The sequence below is a fragment of the Leucoraja erinacea genome, chromosome 6 (assembly GCF_028641065.1).
Source record: "Leucoraja erinacea ecotype New England chromosome 6, Leri_hhj_1, whole genome shotgun sequence".
NCBI classification, from domain to species: Eukaryota; Metazoa; Chordata; class Chondrichthyes; order Rajiformes; family Rajidae; genus Leucoraja; species Leucoraja erinaceus.
In genome coordinates, this window is record NC_073382.1 from 86,085,423 (window position 1) to 86,107,273 (window position 21,851).

A 21,851-nucleotide genomic window follows, 5' to 3' on the forward strand; every position below is an offset into this window, starting at 1 on the left:
AATCGGCCACCATTTAGATAATAGTCTGCTTTCCTGTTTTTACCACCAAAATGGATAACCTCACATTTATCCACATTATACTGCATCTGCCAAACATTTGCCCACTCACCCAGCCTATCCAAGTCACCCTGCAGTCTCCTAGCATCCTCCTCACAGCTAACACTGCCCCCCAGCTTAGTGTCATCCGCAAACTTAGAGATATTGCCTTCAATTCCCTCATCCAGATCATTAATATATATTGTAAATAGCTGGGGTCCCAGTACTGAGCCTTGGGGTACCCCACTAGTCACTGCCTGCCATTGTGAAAAGGACCCGTTTACTCCTACTCTTTGCTTCCTGTTTGCCAGCCAGTTCTCTATCCACATCAATACTGAACCCCCAATGCCTTGTGCTTTAAGTTTGTATACTAATCTCTTATGTGGGACCTTGTCGAAAGCCTTCTGGAAGGACTATCCATGTGCCTGTCCAAGTGCCTTTTAAATGCTGTTTTAAAATCGCTGTCAAATACCTCCTCTAACAGTTTGTTCCATATACCCACCACATTCTGAGTGACAAGGTTGCCCCTTGGGTTCCTCCGATCTTTCCTCTCTCATCTTAAAGAAAGAACTGCAGATACTGGTAAAATCGAAGGTAGACAAAAAAGCTGGAGAAATTCAGCGGGTGAGGCAGCATCAATGGAGCAAAGGAATACGCGATATTTCGGGTCGAGACCCTTGTTCAGGGGGAGAGGGGAGAGGGGGGGGAAAAAGAAAGGAAGGCAGAGACAGTAGGCATGGGAGAGCTGGGGGTGGGGAATGAAGGAGAAAGCAAGGACTACCTGAAATTGGAGAAGTCAATGATCATACCACTGGGGTGTAAACTACCTGAGCAAAATATGAGGTGCTGTTCCTTCAATTTGCAGTGGGACTCATTCTGGCCATGGAGGAGGCCCAGGACGGCAATGGAGGAGGCCCAGGAAGCAATCGCCAAGTCGGCGCTTGGTCTCACCGATGTAGAGCAGTTGACACCTGGAACACTAACAGGATCCCACCACTTGCTGCATCTTCCCATCTCTTCCCCTTTCTGCAGAGACCTTTCCCTCTGTAACTACCTGGTCAATTTGTCCCTTCCCACCCAAACCACCCCTCCCCTGGTACTTTCTGTTGCTCCACTTGTCGCTTTACCTCCCCGCTTGACTCCATCCAAGGACCTAAGCAGTTTTTCAAGGTGAGGCAGAGGTTCACCTGCACCTCCTCCAACCTCATCTATTGCATCCACTGTTCCAGGTGTCAACTGCTCTACATTGGTGAGACCAAGCGCAGGCTTGGCGATCGCATCGCCAGACACCTCCGTTCAATCCGCCTAAACCTACCTGATCTCCCGGTTACTAAACACTTTAATACCCCCTCCCATTCCTACACTGACCTTTCTGTCCTGAGCCTCCTCCATTGTCAGAGGGAGGCTCGGCGCAAATTGAAACAGCACCTCATATTTTGCTTGGGTACCTTATACCCCAGCAGTATGAATATTAACTTAGCTAACGTCAAGTAACCCTTGCTTTCCCTCTCTATCTCTCCATCTCTCCTGCTAACCAGTTCTCTGACCAGTCTGACTGTCCCCGGTTCCATTTTATCTCTGTTTGCTTTGTTGTCAACTTCTCCTAGTTAAACAATAATCTATTCTAGATTTTCCTTGATCTCCATATCTTTTGATGTGTCGTTTTAACTCCTCGCCCTTTCTTGTCACTAGTCTCGCTCTCCCACTCATGGGAGAGTCTTGGGCCAGCGGCCGTAGCCTCAAAATAAAAGGATGTATATTCAGAAAACAGATGAGGAGGAATTTATTTTGTCAGAGGCTAGTAAATCTGTGGAATTCATTGCTGCAGCCGAATGGCTTAATTCTGCTCCTATAATTTATTAAACTCTGAGCTAATCAAACTTTGTTCCCTGTGGGTGAAATTGAGAAGAGTTTCTGCTCTCTATTTGCATCTTTGGGAGAGTGAATTATGAACCCTGAGCACAAGGAAACAAATCTGCCTGAGGGATGGTTTTTCAATCCCTTCCCTGAATAATTCCCAAACTAATTCCATGGACTAATTCTCTGCACAGTCAGTATCAACCTCAGTGTAATCCCACAACCCTGCACTCGCACCACCCCCTAATCAATCCCCAAACCCAATGTCAGAACAAAGTATGTGCATAGCAATCTGTGGTGTGAATTTGTGGAATGGACTGAAACAGGAGATAAAACTTAGCACAAGCATTATTCAGTTTAAAAAGATGTACAAAAACACTTGTTTAAAAGGATATTGGGATGAGGATAGGTGATTGTGAGTGGGATATTTGTTATACTGATTTATTGGGAAGGGTGATTATAGTGATGGGTTGTATATATGACTGATACTATAGTATATGAGGGGTTTTTCTTTTCTTTTTATTTTTTTATTTTTTGTATGGCTTTGTAAATATTTGATTAGTGTTCAAATGTAAATAATTTAGTGTACATATAGTGGCTGGTGTACATATGGTGTACATAGAGCTGCTAAATTTGTATAAGATGATTACAAGCAGTTGAATAAGGGGTGGGAATTCATAAGCTTTGGCTTCTTCCTGCTCCATTTCAGACGCATATGATTTCATTTATTTATAGATATTGTTTATGACACTTTATAAATATTTTTGTTTTGTTTTTTTGTATGCTGTTTCACACTTGCTTTTTATTCTTTTATTCTGTTTGAAATAAATAATTAAAAAAAAAAACTAACACCACTGCCCCTCTCTCTCCATAAAGACGTATCAAATGCAAACTAATCTGATGCCTTTGTCTCTCTCCCCACTCTAACCCCATTCTCCTGCCTTCTCCCCATAACCTCTCTGACACCTGTACTAATCAAGAATCTATCTATCTCTGCTTTAAAAATATCCACTGATATTAGCATGGTCTCGGTGGGCCAAAGGGCCTGTTTCCATGCTGGATTACGAAAACTAAGTAGCTGCCACCACTACAACACTGGCAGCGAGTTCCAGGCACCAACCACCCTCTGTGTAAAAAAAAAAAACCCTTGTCTCGTGCATCTTCTTTAAACTTTGCCCCACTCATCCTAAAGCCCTGCCTTCCTGTCTTTGAAATTTCCACCCTGGGAAAAGGTTCTGTTTGTCTACCCTGTCATAATGTAACATACTTCTTTCAGGTCTCCCCTCACTCCTGTGAAAACAATTCAAATTTGATCAGCTTCTAGCTTATACCCTTAGTCCAGGCAGAATTCTGACAAACCAGGCACTTTAATTCCCATTCCCACACTGACCTTTCTGACCTAGGTCTCCTACATTGTTAGAGTGAGGCTAAACGCAATTTGGAAGAACAGCATCTCATATTTCGCTTGGGCAGCTTACAGCCCAGTGGTATGATAATTGATTTCTCTCAGGTAGCCCCGTCATTCCCTCTCTCTCTATCCCTCCCCTAAGAAGGGTCTCGACCTGAAACGTCACCCATTCCTTCTCTCCAGAGATGCCGCCTATCCTGCCGAGTTACTCCAGCTTTTTGTGTCTATCTTACAATTCTGACAAACCTCTTCTGCACTTTCTCCAAGGCCTCCACATCCTTCTTGTAATGGGGTCACCAGTTCGACACACAGTTCTCCAAATCACCTAACCAAACCTGTAAAACAGTAACATGACCTCCCGACCCTTGTACGACTGATGAAGTCGGGCATGTTATCCGCCTTCTTCACCACACTCTGTATTTGTCATAGACACAGAACGACGTAACAAGGAAACCAGTTCCTCAGCTAAACTCGCCCATGCCGACCAAGATGTCCATCTGAGCTAGTCCTTTAGTTTAGTTTAGACATATAGCACGGAAACAGGCCCTTTGGTTCACCGAGTCTGCACCGACAAGTGATCACCCCGTATAGCATCCCTACCCAACACACTAGGGACAATTTACAATTTTTTCCTGATGCCAATTAACGTACAAACCTGTATGTCATTGGAGTGTGGGAGGAAACTGGAGCGCCTGCGGAAAACCCACAGGGTCACGGGGAAAACGTGCACACTCCGTACAGACAGCACCCGTAGTCAGGATCAAACCTGAGTCTCTGGTGCTGAGTAACTTTTATTTGATTTGACAGATTTGATATGAATATGTTTCCAATTGTAGACACGGATGTCTACAAATGCTGGAAACTTGAACTCTACTGTTGCGACACTGTGCAGCCCTCTTCGTGTGCGTTTTGCCCATATCCCTTTTAACCTTTCCTATCCATGTGCCTGTCCAAGTGCCTTTTAAATGCAGTTTTAAAACCGCTGTCAAATACCTCCTCTAACAGTTTGTTCCATATACCCACCACATTCTGAGTGAAAAGGTTGCCCCTTGGGTTCCTCCAATCTTTCCTCTCTCATCTTAAAGAAAGAACTGCAGATGCTGGAAAAATCGAAGGTGGGGGGGGGGGGGGGGGGGGGGGGGAAGAAAGAAAGAGGCAGGGACAGTAGGCATGGGAGAGCTGGGGAGGGGAAGGAAGGAGAAAGCAAGGACTACCTGATATTGGAGAAGTCAATGTTCATACCGCTGGGGTGTAAACTACCCAAGCGAAATATGAGGTGCTGTTCCTCCAATTTGCAGTGGGACTCATTCTGGCCATGGAGGAGGCCCAGGACGGCAACAGAGGAGGCGCAGGAAGCAATCGCCAAGCCTGCGCTTGGTCTCACCGATGTAGAGCAGTTGACACCTGGAACACCTCCAACGGGATCCCACTGCTGGCCATATCTTCCCATCTCTTCCCCTTTCCACTTTCCGCAGAGACCTTTCCCTCCGTAACTCCCTGGTCAATTTGTCCCTTCCCACCCGAACCACCCCCTCCCCTGGTACTTCCTGTTGCTCCTCTTGTCTCTTTACCTCCCCACTCAACTCCATCCAAGGACCCAAGCAGTCTTTCCAGGTGAGGCAGAGGTTCACCTGCACCAACTCCAACCTCATCTATTGCATCTGCTGTTCCAGGTGTCAACTGCTATACATTGGTGAGACCAAGTGCAGGCTTAGCGATCGCTTCGCCAGACACCTCCGTTCAGTCTGCCTAAACCTACCTGATCTCCTGGTTACTAAACACTTTAACTCCCCCTCCCATTCCTACACTGACCTTTCTGTCCTGTGCCTCTTCCGTTGTCAGTGAGGCTCGGCGCAAATTGAAACAGCACCTCATATTTTGCTTGGATAGCTTACACCCCAGCTGGGTGGAAGTATGAATATTGACCTCTAACTTCAAGTAGCCCTTGCTTTCCCTCTCGCTCCATCCCTCCCCCTACCCTGTTCTCTGACCAGTCTGACTGTCCCCGGTTCCATTTTATCTCTGTTTGCTTCGTTGTCACCTTCTCCTAGCTAACAATAATCTATTCTACATTTTCCTTGATATCCATATCTTTTGATGTATCATTTTAACTGCTCACCCTTTCTTATCTCTAGTCCCCCTCTCCCACTCATGGGGAAAGTCTAGGACCAGAGACTGTAGCCTCAGAATAAAAGGTGTACTTTCAGAAAACAGATGAGGAGGTTTTTATTTTGTCAGAGGCTAGTAAATCTGTGGAATTCATTGCCGCAGCCGAATGGCTTAATTTTGCTCCTATAATTTATTAAAATCTGAGCTAATCTAACTTTGTATCCTGTGGGTGAAATTGAGAAGAGTTTCCGCTCTCTATTTGCATCTTTGGGAGAGTGAATGATGAACCCTGAGCACAAGGAAACAAATCTGCCTGAGGGATGATTTTTACATCCCTTCCCTGAATAATACTCAAACTAATTCCGTGTACTCATCCTCTGCACAGCCAGTATCAACCTCAGTGTAATCCCACAGCCCCGCACTCGCACCACCCCCTTATCAATCCCCAAACTAACACCACTGCCCCTCTCTCTCCACAAAGACGTATCAAATGCAAACTAATCTGATGCACTTGTTTCTCTCTCCCCCCAGCTCTGTATCAAATCTAAACTAATACCACTGCCCCCCCCCCCCCCCCTCAAACAGTATACAAAAAGCCACTGCCCTGTACCGAACCACAGCTCTGTAACCTAGAACGAAGAGAAGTACAATGCAGGATCAGGCCCTTCTGTCAACAATGTCAAACATCATGCAAATTAAGCTAATCACCTCGGCCTGTTTGTCATTGATATCATTCCAGTCAATGCATACATACCCCTGTTCATATCTAAAATCCTCATTAATACCACTATAGTATCTTGGGGCAACACACTAGCACAGCCGATAGAGTAGATGCCTCACTGCACAAGAGACCCTAGTCTTGGGTGCTTTCTGTGTGGAGTTTGCAAGCTGTCCCTGTGACCGCGTGAGTTCCCTCCAGTTGCTCCAGTATTCTCCCACGTCCCAAAGACATGTGGGATTGTAGATGAATTGGCCTTCTGTAAAAATGCCCCCAGTGTGTAAGGAGTGTGTGTGAAAGTGGATAGCATAGAACTAGTGTGAACTAGGTCATAAGGAACAGGAGTAGAATTAGACTATTCGGCCCTTCAAGTCTACTCTGTCATTCAATCATGGTTGATCTATCTTTCCCTCCTAACCCCATTCACCTGCTTCTCCCCATAGCCTCTGACACCTGTGCTAATCAAGAATCTACCTATCTCTGCTTTAAAAATATCCACTGATATTAGAATGGTCTTGGTGGGCCGAAGGGCCTGTTTCTATGCTGTTTTACTAAAAATATGTAGCTGCCACCACCAGAACACTGGCAGCGAGTTCCAGGCACCAACCCACCCTCTGAGTGTAAAAAAAACTTGTCCCATGCATCTTCTTTAAACTTTGCCCCCACTCATTCTAAACCCCTGTCGTCCAGTCTTTGAAATGTCCACCCTGGGAAAAGGTTCTGTCTGTCATAATGTATCATATTTCACCAGCCTACCTAACTGTGACGAAACCTTCAGGGAACTTTGTGCCTGTACTCCTAGATCCCTCTACTCTAGAATGTAAAAGCAGGGATGTAATGCTGAGACTTTGTAAAGCACAGGTCGGCCCGCATTTGGTATACTGTGGATAGTTTTGGTCCACGTATCTGAGGAAGGATGTGCTGACAACAAGAGAGGGTCCAGAGGAGGATTATGAGAATGATCCCAGGGATGATTGGCTTAACGTATGATGGCTCTGGGCCTCTACTCACTGTGGTTTAGAAGGATGAGGGGACACCTCATTGAGACATACAGAATAGTGAAAGGCCTATATAGAGTGGATGTGGAAAGGATGTTTCCACTAGTGGGAGAGTCTATGCCAGAGGGAACAAAAGTTTCATAATTAAATTACATAACTTTAGAAAAGAGATGAGGAGGAATTTATTTCGTAACAGGGTGGTGAATTTATGGGATTCATTGTCACTGATGGTGGTGGAGGCCGGGTCATTGGGCATTCTTAAAGCGGGGTTGACAGGTTCATGGTTAGTAATGCCGCTGTCCCACTTAGGAAACCTGAACGGAAACCTCTGGAGGCTTTGTGCCAAACCCAAGGTTTCTGTGCGGTTCCCAGAGGGTTTTGTCAGTCTCCCTACCTGCTTCCACTACCTGCAACCTCCGGCAACCACCTGCAACCTCCGGGAACCGTACCGAAACCTTGGGTGGGGCGCAAAGTCTCTAGAGGTTTCCGTTCAGGTTTCCTAAGTGGGACAGGGGCATAAGGATGTCAAAGGCTACAGGGAAAAGGCAGATGAATGGGGTTGAGAGGGAAAGATAGATCAGACATAATTGAATGGTGGACTAGACTCGATGGGCTGAATGGCCCAATTCTGCTCCGATGATGTATGAACATGATTTTGGTTAGGCTGTATTTGGAGTAGAAACAGATGCTGGTTTATAACAAAGACGGATACAAAGTGCTGGAGTAACTCAGCGAATGGTGGAGTAGACTCAATGGGCCGAATGGGCTCATGCTGCTTTGGACTTTAGAGATTGAGACTTTACATATAGATACATCACAGAGTATATGCTGACCAACGATGACCCCGTACACTAACACTACCCAACACAATAGGGACAATTTACAATCTTGTATCAAAGCCAATTAACCTACAAACCTGTATGTCTTTGGAGAGTGGGAGGAAACCGAAGCACCAAGATGCAAATGACCCACTGGTTCGCACAACATGGTGCAACATAGCTTTATTAAAGATCACTTACAGTACACTTCAGCATGTTGTTATAGCAAGTGTAGCAACACAAGCTCATGCCAGCATCAGCTGAGTTCTGATAATATAAACAGCATAATGCGCGAAGCTTCTACTAATAAGGCACTACAATTGGTTAGTGTGAAGTAACCAATCTACATCTTTCATTGTAGAAATGAAATGAAGCACAACTAAATGCAAGCCAATAAGCAGAAACACACTAACACGCAATGGCCAAATAATACAGTGCCCGAAACGCTAATAACGCATACAGGGACGTATAGATGGTTACACAAAATCTCCATATTTCAGGGGTGGCCTGCAGACCCATCCCAGATGCGTGCGGTATAGATCCGCGTCTCCTCCCTTCACTGGGGACGTGACCGGGGACGGTGACGAAGACCCGCAGACTGGATGCGACGAAGCCGGTGAGCGGGGCGCCGAACATTGTGGTGAGGCTGCAGGGGGCACGGTCGGTGGTTGCTCTGCAGCAGCTGAGCGCGAGAGAGGAGTCAGCCCGACAGTATGAGGGTACATCAGACTCGTGACCTCTCGATACGGAGCCGTAGGATGTGGTTCCTTCACAGGAAGGAGATGTTGACGGTTGCATCTGTAAAGTGCTCCGTCGGCGCTTACCAGGTACGAGCGCGGTTCGTTTGTCAGGGCTGTGAATGTGGCCCAAACGGCCATAGCCCTTGTCGGTCTGAAGGCGAGCGACTTGCCCACTAGAGAGACATTTAAGTGGTTTACTGGACTTGTCAAAAGATTGTTTTTGTGCATCCCGTTTCAGCTGGAGTTGTTTATGGACAACAGGAGGTGTATGGACCTGTGGCTGCACAACTGCTGGGGCATAGGCAGGGCAGCACGGGATTGATGAGACATCAGGCGTTGGGCTAGAGACCCCAGTATTGGGTCATGGGCGATGTTCCTTAAGTGGAGCAGCTCCAAATATATGTCAGATTTAGCAAGGTTTGAGTGCTCCATTAATTGTTTGGCGCTACAGACTGCCCGTTCTGCGAGTCCGTTGGCTGTGGAAATTCAGGGCTGCTGGTAACATGGCGAAAATCCCATAATTGAGCAAAGTTCTTGAAACGCTGACTGGTGAACTGACTGCCGTTATCAGATAGGAGACATGCAGGGGCACCGTGCATGGAGAAGTGCAGTTACAACTTTTGGATGACTGCGTCGGATGTGATGGTTTGGAGTAGGTCAATTTCGAACCAGCCCGAATACGTCAACGAGAACCAGATAGAGTTTTCCACGCCACTCGAATATGTCGGTAGCGACCGTGGACCACGGCAGAGGAGGAACAGGGTGTGAGAGTAAAGGTTGTTTCTGTTAGTGTGGTGCTAGGCTGTTGCAGACAGCGCAGACTTCGACATTTTTGAGTACGTACTTAGTCATACCAGGCCAGTAAAACATGGTCTGCGCTTGTTGGAGGGTCCCTTCCACACCGGGGTGGCCCCTGTGGACAACGCCAAAATACTTGTCCCGAAGAACAGCTGGGATGATTGCTTTTTGACCCTTGATTATAACCCCGTCCTGTACTACCAGTTCCTCACGAACTAGGTACTATGGGCGAACGACGTGGGGTACTGTGTTGTTTATCCGGCCAGCCAGCCCGGTGACTGAAGACAGTAATTGTAACGTTTCATCGGCAACCGTGTGCTCTGGCAATCTGCTTCGGCATTCAGTAGGTATGTGGCTAAAGGGATCAGGGGGTATGGAGAGAAGGCAGGTACAGGATACTGAGTTGGATGATAAGCCATGATCATATTGAATGGCGGTGCAGGCTCGAAGGGTCGAATGGCCTACTCCTGCACCTATTCTCTATGTTTCTATGTTTCTATGTACGACACCTTCATTACTGTGAACTGATCTTGTTCTGAGGGCTGGTTTTGCGTGGGGCTCTTGATAGCGTGTCAGCTGTGTGCATGTACAACTTACAAAATTCTTAAGGGGTTGGACAGGCTAGATGCAGGAAGATTGTTCCCGATGTTGGGGAAGTCCAGGACAAGGGGTCACAGCTTAAGGATAAGGGGGAAATCCTTTAAAACCGAGATGAGAATAACTTTTTTCACACAGAGAGTGGTGAATCTCTGGAACTCTCTGCCACAGAGGGTAGTTGAGGCCAGTTCATTGGCTATATTTAAGAGGGAATTAGATGTGGCCCTTGTGGCTAAGGGGATCAGGGGGTATGGAGAGAAGGCAGGTACGGGATACTGAGTTGGATGATCAGCCATGATCATATTGAATGGCGGTGCAGGCTCGAAGGGCCGAATGGCCTACTCCTGCACCTAATTTCTATGTTTCTATGTCCTTGCCCTTTTTGTAGACTATAGTGAAATCGAAATGCTGTAGCTGCATCATCATCCGTTGCAGGGTAGCCGGGGCGGCGTGAATGGGTTTGTTCAACGGCTGGTGGGTCCGTTTCCACAGTCACAGATTTGCCAAAAATAAAGTATTTTGTGCAGGCAAAAACCACGGCGCAGTTCTTTTTCGGTCTGGGCATAATGTTGTTCACTTTCTGTCAGGGTACGGGAGGCGTTAGCAACAGGTCTGCAGTCACCGGCAGTGGAAGTCTGTAGGCAAGCAGTGCCAAGTCCATATTGGGATGCGACATATGTGAGTGTCGCTGGCAACCTTAAAGCAAAGTAGGCGACGGTTGGAGCACCGGCCAGTTGCAACTTGTGGATTTCGAAAGCTCTTTGGTGCTATGGTTACCAGGACCAGGCAGTGTTCTTGTGAGCCAGTTCCCGCAGGGGGACAGATATATCACTGAGGTTGGGAATGAATCTCCCCATGTAGTTGACCATTCCCAGGAATCTCTATAAACTCGTAACGTCAGTGAGAACTGGCATCTCGTTGATGGCAGTGGGCTTGGATGGATCCAGTCTGAGACCATCACTGGTGAAAACATGGTCGACGTAGTTGATTTCTGTGACACGAAATCTGCATTGTAGAGGGTTGAGCTTGAGATGGATGTCTTTAGCATGGTGTAGTACTTTTTTTAGATTGGCATCATGTTCAGCCATGTCGCAACAACCTGGAGCTCAATGCTCCTAATATAGTGGAATTGATTGTAGACTTTAGGAGATCGCCCCCTCCCCTCACCCTACTCACAATCAACAACACCACAACCACATCTATGGAGTCTTTGAAGTTCTCCAAGGACCTTAATGTGGGGGGCCACCATCGACTCCACAGTCAAAAAGGCACAACGGAGGATGTAGTTCCTGCGGCAGTTGATGAAGCACAATCTGCCAGGCAATGATGGTCCAATTCTATACAACCATCGTAGAGTCTGTCCTCACCATCTCCATCAAGGTCTGGTTTGGCTCAGCCACTAAACATGACACCCGGAGGCTGCAGTGAATCGTCCGATCAGCTGAGAAGGTTATTGACTGCATCTTCCCTCCATTGACGAATTGTACACTGCAAGGGCCAGGAAGTGAGCGGGTGAGATCAACTCTGACCCCTCTCACCCTGGCCACAAACTCTTTGAATCATTTCCCTCTGGAAGGCGTCTCCGGACTGTCAAAGCTGCCACAGCCGGACATAAAAACAGTTTTTCTTCACGAGTGATAGCTCTACACAATAACCCAAAATCTGTAGCCGCCTTTTGCTCTGATATTTTATTTAATTCACATCTTTAATCAATAATGTTTTATTATTAATGTTTACTGTTTTATGTGTCATTCCTAACTGTCACTATGTCATGTTGTCACTTGCGGACAGAGCACCAAGGCAAATTATTTGTATGTGAATACTTGGCCAATAAACGTATTCATTCATTCATGTTATCAAGCTGGAAAGGGTACAGGGAATATATACAAGGATATTACCTGGACTCGAGAGTCTGAACTATAGGGAAAGGTTGAGTAGGCTGGGTCTCTATTCCATTCCAAATTGATCAGCCATGATCATATTGAATGGCGGTGCAGGCTCGAAGGGCCGAATGGCCTACTCCTGCACCTAATTTCTATGTTTCTATGTTTCTATGGAGCGCAGGATGATAAGGGGCGATCTTATAGAGGTGTATAAGATCATGAGAGGAATAGATCGGGTAGATGCACAGTCTTTTGCCCAGAATAGGGGAATCGAAGACCATAGGTTCAAGGTGAAGGGAAAAGATTTAATAGGAATCTGAGGAGAAACTTTTTCACACAAAGGGTGGTGGGTTTTTGGGACAAGCTGCCAGAGGAGGTAGTTGAGGCTGGGACTATCCCTCGTTTAATAAACAGTTAGGTACATGGATAGGACAGTTTGGAAGGATATGGACCAAGCGCAGGCAAGTGGGACTGGTTTAGCTGGGACATTGTTTGCCGGTGTGGGCGAGTTTCCACACTGTATCACTCTATGACTCTATGAAACTGAACTGAACTGAATTCAACATCCTTTTATGAAGCAATTCTGTGTCCAGTCAGCTGGGTCTCCATAGATACCATGCGATCCAACATTCCAGAGCAGCCTACCCTGAGGAACCTTATCAAAGATGTCGCTGGTCCATTTAGACAATAGCTGTGGCCTTGCCCTTGTCCATATTATAGGTTACCTCTTCAAAATCTTAATCAAATTAGAAACGCGATCCCGAATGTGCAAAACCACACTGACTATATCTAATTAGCCCATCTATCAATCAATCAATCAATCAATCAATCAATCAATCAATCAATCAATCAATCAACCTTTATTGTCATCTTGCAAGCAACAGTTGTACAGTGCAAAATGAAAAGACGTGTCCCAGTGAATAGCGGAGCATCGCACATGAAATTTAAAACACTTCACACATAATAACACTAAAAAACAATCCAGTCCCTGATGGAACAGTATAAATAATTAAAAGCAGGTAAAAACACAATGTTAAAATACAATAAACTAATCATAAAAAATGTCCGGGGCCGCTGATTTGAGTGGCCAGTGCCAGTTATTAAAGTGTCCGTGCCAGCCGCAGAATCAAGTGACTGTGAGTGCAGAGTGACTGTTTAGCAGCCTCACAGCCTGTGGTAGGAAGCTGTTTAGCAGTCTTGTAGTCCGGGCTTTGATGCTTCGATATCTCTTGCCTGATGGCAGGAGATCCAGGTGTATGTGGAGGGGGTGCAGTTTGTCCTTAGCAATTCTCTGAGCTTTTTTCAGACAGCGGCTCTGGAACAGTTCTTGTACCGAGGGTAGGAACTCTCTATCCAAATGCAAATCTATACAAATCCAAATATATCTGATTCTCCAGAATCCCCTCCTGTAACATGGATGTTGGGCTCCCTAGTGTATAGTTCTCAGGCTTTTTCTTTGCAGCCCTTTTTAGATAGACTCACAATAGCCACCCTCCAGTCATCCAACATCTAGCCCATATTTATGCTCCCATCGCTGCCCATTGATCCTGGGTTACTCTGTGCGGTATTGTTCCAGTCCAGTAACCCCAGACAGGAGAGGAAGAATCATCCAAGGATCCTGCTCTCCATAACTGCCCGTGGACTCCTGGGCTAGAGAGAGGTAGTGTGGGCTGAATCAGCCAGGGTTCCTGTTCCTCATCACTGCCCAGTGACGCCGGGGTCTGCAAGTGGGAGAGTGAGAGACACAGGGAGTGAGAGAGACGGAGAGATGAGAGTATGAAGAAAGACTGGATAGACTCGGCTTGTACTCGCTAGAATTTAGTAGAGTGAGGGGGGATCTTATAGAAACTTACAAAATTCTTAAGGGGTTTGAAAGGCTGGGTGCAGGAAGATTGATCCCGATGTTGGGGAAGTCCAGGACAAGGGGTCACAGTTTAAGGATAAAGGGGAAATCCTTTACGACCGAGATGAGGAAAACATTTTTCACAGAGAGTGGTGAATCTCTTGAACTCTCTGCCACAGAATGTAGTTGAGGCCAGTTCATTGGCTATATTTAAGAGGGAGTTAGATGTGGCCCTTGTGGCTAAAGGTATCAGGGGGTATGGAGAGAAGGCAGGTACAGGATACTGAGTTGGATGATCAGCCATGATCATATTGAATGGCGGTGCAGGCTCGAAGGGCCGAATGGCCTACACCTGTACCTATTGTCTATGTTTCTATGAGAGTGCGTGAGACAGATTGTAAGACAGAGAGTGAGAGAGAGAGACAGTGAGAGAGTGAATTAGCAAGGGCCTCCCATCCACTGTGACAATGAGAGTGTGAGTGAGTGGGTGTGAGTGAGTACAAGTGAGTGCGAGTGAGTGCATGTAAGTGAGAGAGTGTGAGTGAGAGAGGGCATGAGCGAGTGTGTGAGATAGTGTGTGAGAGAGTGTGAGTGAATTAGCAAGGGCATATGTTCCCATTCACTGCCCAGTGACCCTAAGGTAAGAGAGACCGAAGGGGATTGAGCCAGTGTCCTGTTCTCCCTCACTGCCCATTGACCCCTGGTTTAGGGAGAGGAAGAGAAGGGAGTTCCCGCTCCCGGACACTGGTTTTGGGGATGGAGTGATCCCTGATTTACAACAACCAATAGGTCTGCCCACTGCCATTTGAACAGGGAGTTAGTGTGTTGTGCTTCAGACTGTGCTCCACCTCCGTCACTCCCATGCAAATGTCCAGGTTGTGGGAGTTAAAAGATGCCTCAGTCCCCGGGGGTGAGCCAGTGTGCTGAGGAGGCAGCGATGGACATGGCGGTACAGCAGCCCCGTGATCTGGTGGGCTGCTTCACCCTTCTGCTGCTCTATGCCTGTGTCACTGGGAACCGTAAGTCACCCTCGTACCCTTCCTCAGTTCGTCCTGACAAACTCAGCTACACGCTGGGCAGTGGAGGGGATCAGTGATCCTGCTCCAATACTTCCCTCTCTCCCTCTCTCCCTCTCCCTCTCTTCCTCTCCCTCTCCCCTCTCTGTCTCTCTCCCTCTCCCTCTCTATCTCTCTCCTCTCTCCCTCCCCTCTCTCTCTCTCTCTCCCTCTCTCTCTCTCCCTCCCTCTCCCATCCTCTCTCTCTCTCTCTCGCCTCCTCCTGTCCCTCTCCTCCGCCCTCTCTCTCTCTCTCATCGTCTCTCTCTCCCTCTCTCTCTTCTCTCCCCTTCCTCCCCTCTCGCTCTCCCTCCTCTCTCTCTCTCTTGCCCTCTCTCCTCCCTCTCTCTCTCTCTCTCTCTCTCTCTCTCTCTCTCTCTCTCTGTATGTCTGTCTGTATGTCTGTCTGTGTGTGTGTGTCTGTCTCTCTCTCACTCACTATCTCTCTCCGTCTCCTCTGTCTCTCTCTCTCTCTCTCTCTCTCTCTCTCTCTCTCTCTCTCTCTCCTCTCTCTCTCTATCTCTCTCCCTCTCTCTCTCTTTTTCTCCCTCTCTCTCTCTCTCTCTCTCTCTCTCTCCTCTCTCTCTCTCTCCTTTCTCTCTCTCCCTCTCTCTCTCCCTCTCTCTCTCTCTCGCTCTCTCTCTCTCTCTCCCCTCTCTCTCTCCCCTCTCTCTCTCTCTCCCTCTCCCCCCTTCTCTCCCTCTCTCTCTCTCCTCTCTCTCTCTCTCCCCTCCTCTCTCTCTCCCTCCCTCTCTCCATTCTCCCCTCTCCCTCTCCCCCCCTCTCCCCCTCCCCATCACCAAACTAATCCCCCTGCCCCGCTCACTGACACAGCCCTGTATCAATTCCACACTAATCCCACTGCCTCTATCCCTGCAGCCCTGTATTATTCCCTACATTAATCCCACTGTCCTGCTCTCTCTATAAAACACTGCATCACTCCCAGTCCCACTGCCCCACATTTTCCCCACATCTCTCTGTCATTCCCCAAACATCCCTTTGCTCCGCTCTCTCCTCGCACCCTGAATCAGTCCCCAAATTAATCCCATTATCCTGCTCTCTCCCCACAACAGTGGTAAAGATCCTTGTTCCTATATCTGTAACTTTCCTTTCTAATCGGTAACTCCCGCCCCAAGCTCACAGGGTTTGGAAAAGCAGTGCAGCAGCGGTAAAGTTGCTACCTTACAGCGCCAGAGACATGGGTTCGATCCTGACTATGGGTGCTGTCTGTGTGGAGTTTGTACGTTCTCCCTGTGTGCTAGAATGTATTTCAAGAGGGCTAGAATACAAAAACTGAAATGTAATGCTGAGTCTTTATCAGGCGCTGTTCAGACTGCATCTGGAGTATTGTGAGCAATTTTGGACCCCATATCTGTCGAAAGTTGTGCTGGCACATGCCTTGAGCACACGCCCGGGGATGCCATCGGGGCCGGCAGCTTTGTGCTCATTCACTTTGCTCAGTGCGCCTTGTACAGCAGAGGTGGAGAGACTGAGGGGTTGTTCATTCGGGGGTGGGGCATCTTTGATGGCTGGTGTTTTATTGTCCTGATCAAAACGAGCATAGAAATAGTTTAGCTCGTGAGGAAGGGAGGCGTTGACTGGGGGGGGGGGGGGGGGGGGGGGGGTGAGGGGGGGGGGTGGGTGGGGGGGTGGGGGGGGGGGTGGTGGGGGGGGGGGGTGTGGTTGTTAACTTTGTTTTTGTCCATGATGGACTTGATGCCTTGCCACATGCGTCTGTGGTCGGAGTTGTTTTGAAAATGCTCCTCGATCTGCCGTTTGTATTTGAGTTTTGCGCTCCTGATTCCCTTTTTCAGGTTGACCCTGGATGAGCTATATTCTTCAGCGTCACCAGATCTAAAAGCGGCATCGTGAGCCTTCTGCAAGAGTCTGGCTTCTCTGCTCAGCCACGGCTTCTGATTAGGGAAGGTCTTTATTTGTTTGTGGGTTGTGACGTTGTCGGAGCAGGATTTTATGTAGTCCAGAACAGATGAGGTGGATGTATTAATGTCCACTTGAGAGTCAAAGGTGGCCTGAGTGGCAAACAGACTACAGTCTGTTTGCTGAAACTGCTCCTGTAGTATAGAGACAGCCCCTTCAGGCCAAACCTTCACTGTCCTCACGGTTGGTTTCACACGTCTGATGAGAGGTGTGTATTTGGGGAGCAGGAACAGAGAGAGGTGGTCAGACTGTCCCAGGTGGGGGAATGGGAGGGCTTTGTAGGCTTCAGTAATGTTAGTGTATAATAAATCCACAATATTGTCTCCTCTGGTTGGACAGGAGACATGTTGATTGAACCTGGGCAGTACAGTTTTAATGTTGGAGTGATTGAAATCCCCGCAACAATTAAAAGCCCCCTCCTCTGGTAGTTGTTTACGGAGAGCATAACAGCTCTTTCATTGCTAGCCTGGCTCACGGGGGGCAGATTATTCAGATTCAATTTTAATTGTCATTGTGGTACAGTACAGAGATTGAAATGCACCCGCATCTTCCAATAAAAGCCCGATTTGAATAAAAAATAATAATAAGTGTCCGGGGGGGGGGGGGGGGGGGGGGGGGGTGTGGCAGTTACCGAGGTACGTGTTTAGTAGAGTGATAGCAGCTAAAAGAAGCTCTTTCTGGTTGCGGAGAGACCTGTAGCGCCTCCCGGATGGTAGGGCATGGTTGGGGTGAGAGCAGTCCTTGGCGATGCTGAGCGCCCTCCGCAGTACATAGACTGCAGTCAGGGCCGGCCTTAAGTCGGGTTGAGCGATTGCTCCCAATTGGGCCCCGCGCCTAAGGGGGGGCCCCGCACTAATGTTCTGTATTTCGTACGGAAATACGAATTCTCTTTGTTAAATAAAGTTTTTTTTTTTAATTCGCCATCCGGATTTTTTTTTTTTAAACGAACATGTATAACCAAAGATCTTCTAGCAGAACCCCACTATAGGATCTTTGTGTATAACAACCAAAGATCTTATAGCAGCTATAAGATCTTTGATAACAACCACTGCACAGCCATCAGACATAAACGGTTTGTTAACAAATACTGTTGGCACGTTAGCAAGTACTTAACACGTTGTTATGCAATGTCATCAATGCATCCATCCGCATTCCTCAGTAAATGTCATTGTGTTTTGAACAAGTATTAATGGCGCCGTGTTCCTTTGAATAAAATTCACGCGGCGTCATTAATACTTGTTTAAAACACAATTACATTTACTGAGGAATGTAGATCGATGACACGTTGTGAATTTCTTTAAATTCGCCATCATGAGTGAGGGCCCTGGACCGCGAGAAGGGGCTTCTTCCTTGTGTGCAATCTATCTTCAATTTCAGAGAAATACAATTTCTCACGGGGGGCTTATAACATCTCTAAACCCCTCTGGGACCCTCTGAATACCTCTCCTAGCCCCTCTAAACACACCTGAACCCAACTGAAGTCCTCGAAACATCTCTAAACCGTTTAAACTGCCCTAAACTAGGAGGCTACAAGGTGACTTGGATGGGCTGGGTGAGTGGGCAAATGCATGGCAGATGCAGTATAATGTGGATAAATGTGAGGTTATCCACTTTGGTGGCAAAAACAGGAAAGTAGACTATTATCTGAATTGTGGCCGATTAGGAAAAGGGGAGATGCAACGAGACCTGGGTGTCGTGGTTCACCAGTCATTGAAAGTAGGCACGCAGGTGCAGCAGGCAGTGAAGAAAAGCCGATGGTATGTTAGCATTCATAGCAAAATTTGAGTACAGGAGCAGGGAGGTTGTACTGCAGTGTACAGGGTCTTGGTGAGACCACACCTGGAGTATTGCATACAGTTTTGGGCTCCTAATCTGAGGAAGGACATTCTTGCCATAGAGGGAGTACAGAGAAGGTTCGCCAGAATGATTCCTGGGATGTCAGGACTGTCTTATGAAGAAAGACTGGATAGACTTGGTTTATACTCTCTAGAATTTAGAAGATTGAGAGGGGATCTGATAGAAACTTACAAAATTCTTAAGGGGTTGGACTGGCTAGATGCAGGAAGATGGCTCCCGATGTTAGGGAAGTCCAGGACAAGGGGAAATCCTTTAAAACCGAGATGAGAAGAACTTTTTTCACACAGAGAGTGGTGAATCTCTGGAACTCTCTGCCACAGAGGGTAGTTGAGGCCAGTTCATTGGCTATATTTAAGAGGAGTTAGATGTGGCCCTTGTGGCTAAGGGGATCAGGGGGTATGAAGAAAGACTGGATAAACTCGGCTTGTACTCGCTATAATTTAGAAGATTGAGGGGGGATGTTATAGAAACTTACTACATTCTTAAGGGGTTGGACAGGCTAGATGCAGGAAGATTGTTCCCGATGTTGGGGAAGTCCAGAACAAGGGGTCACAGTTTAAGGATAAAGGGGACCGAGATGAGAAACACGTTTTTTTACACAGAGAGTGGTGAATCTCTGGAATTCTCTGCCACAGAATGCAGTTGAGGCCAGTTCATTGGCTATATTTAAGAGAGAGTTAGATGTGGCCTTGTGGCTAAAGGGATCCGGGGGTATGGAGAGAAGACAGGGATGGGATACTGAGATGGATGATCAGCCATGATCATATTGAATGGCGGTGCAGACTTCTGCACCTGTTTTCTATGTTTCTATGTTTCTATGACTGCGTCCAGCTTCTGGTTCGTTGATCGGTTTGCTAGATATGAACTGTTTTGGGAGAAAAATGCTCACAGCAGACCAAACGTGTTAAACAGAAATTGGTCAGATATTGAGCTTTACACAGTGAGAAATCATGTGAAATAATCACTGAATTTAATTTTAAATGAATGTACCTGCATGTTATACTGTTTAGTTTGGAGATACAACCAGATAGTCTGGTTGATAGAACCAGATTAATTTCGAGATACAACCAGATAGTCCACTTAGTTTGCACCGACCAGCGATTTTTGTTGCATATTTGACAATTTTATTTGGCGGCCAATCAAACGCTGTCTCTAAGGTGGTTGCATCCAATCACCAACCAGCTTGCCTTAAAATTCCCGTCCAATCAACAACAAATAGGTCTCCTCCCATCCAATCAGCTGCTGTCTCCAAGGGCATTGTGTCCAATCATATAATTAGCAGCTACGGTAAATGTTGGAAGCCAGCGGAGCTACTGACAGTCAAACGGGAGGGAGCAGGAGACATTCACACAGTGTATAATCCATAGCACCCAGTGTACAATTTCATAATATATACTAAATAAACTGGGCTGACAGACCTTGGCTGGGAATCTGGGGTTCACCAAAATTGTTCCCAAGTGGGCCGCGCACCCCCTAAGGCCGGACCTGACTGCAGTGATAACAGTCAATGTGAATTATCTAGGCAGATAGAAGGGCCTGCACTTTATCATCAGGTATTTCAGGTCAGCAGAGCAGTGACTACCAGTCATAACAGCGTCCGTACACCATGAGTTGTTTACATAAATGCACATGTTTCCACTAGAGGGGCATTGTAGGACTAGTGGTCTGCACCTCAGAATTAAAGGACGTTCCTTTAGGAAGGAAATGAAGGGCAATTTCTTTATAGGGTGGTGAATGTGGAATTCTTTGCCACAGAAGGCTGTGGAGGTCGTCAATTGATATTTTTTAAGGCAGAGATAGATAGATTCTTGATTAGTACGGGTGTCAGGGGTTATAGGGAGAAGGCAGGAGAATGGGATTAGAATGGAGAGATAGATCAGCCATGGTTGAATGGCGGAGTGGCTTTGATGGACTGACTGGCCTAATTCTGCTCCTATCACTTATGACTTTATAATCTGCGTGGACTTTTTCCTGGTGCTCCGGTTTCCACCCCACATGCCAGACATACAGGTTTGTAGACCAATTGGCTTTGTGTAAATTGTATCGCCTGTGCATGTACAGTAGCGTTAGTTTGCGGGGATCGCTAGTCAGCATGGTGTCAGTGGGCTGATGGGCCTGCTTCCGAGTTGTATCTCTAAACTAAAAAATAACTAAACTAAACTCTGTATCAATCCTAGTCCCGATGCCTTTCTCTCTCCTCAAAAGTTAGTATCAATCCCAAACTAATCCCACAGCTCCCCCCGCCCCGCAGCTCTGTATCATTCACACACTAATCCCGCAGCCCTGCTCTCTCCCCAGTCTTGATTCAAGCCACAAACTTAACCCACTCCTCTCCTCTCTTCACAGCCCTGTATCAATTTCACATGAATCCCACGGCCCACTCTGTCCCTAAAGTAATCCCATTCCACACTCTCTTGCCACAGCCCTGTATTGATCCTCAAACTAATCCCACCGCCTACTCTCTCTTCACAGCCCTGTATCTCACCTAAATCATCCCATTATACTGTACTATCTGCACAGCCATGTATCAATCCTGAAGAATTCCCACTGTGCCATGCTCTCCCATGAGCCTTGTGTCAATCCCCAAATTAGTTCCACTGCCCCACTCCACTCTTCCCACAGCCCTGTATCACACGCAATCCATTGCGCACTCTCTTCCCACAGCTCTGCTTAATCCACAAACTAACCCATTGCCCGCTCTCTCTCTCCCCCAGCCTTGTATTGATCCCAATCTCACTGCTCTACTGTCTCCACAGTTTTCCAACCTACACTAATCCCTTCACTCTGCTCTCCTTTAATGTCAATTTCCTTTCTCTGAATCCCTCCTCTCTCTCTCTCTCTCCTCTCTCTCTCTACTCTCTCTCTCTTCTCTCTCTCTCTCTCTCTCTCTCTCTCTCTCTCTATCTCTCTCTCTCCTCTCTCTCTCTCTCTCTCTCTCTCTCTCTCTCTCTCTCTATATCTCTCTCTCTCCTCCAGTATATATAGAAAAAAACAAACAGAAAAATAAATAAATAAATCGACATTGGTAGTATAAGTAAAAAAAAATACTGTCCCGAGGCTATATACGTGGATCTTATTTGGATGTTGTAGTGTATAATAGTCCGATGGGCGAACGGAAAAAGAAACATTTACTTCAGGCTGGAGGTGTCACCGGTTTTTGAGGCTCCTGTAATGTCTACCTGATGGCAGCGGTGCA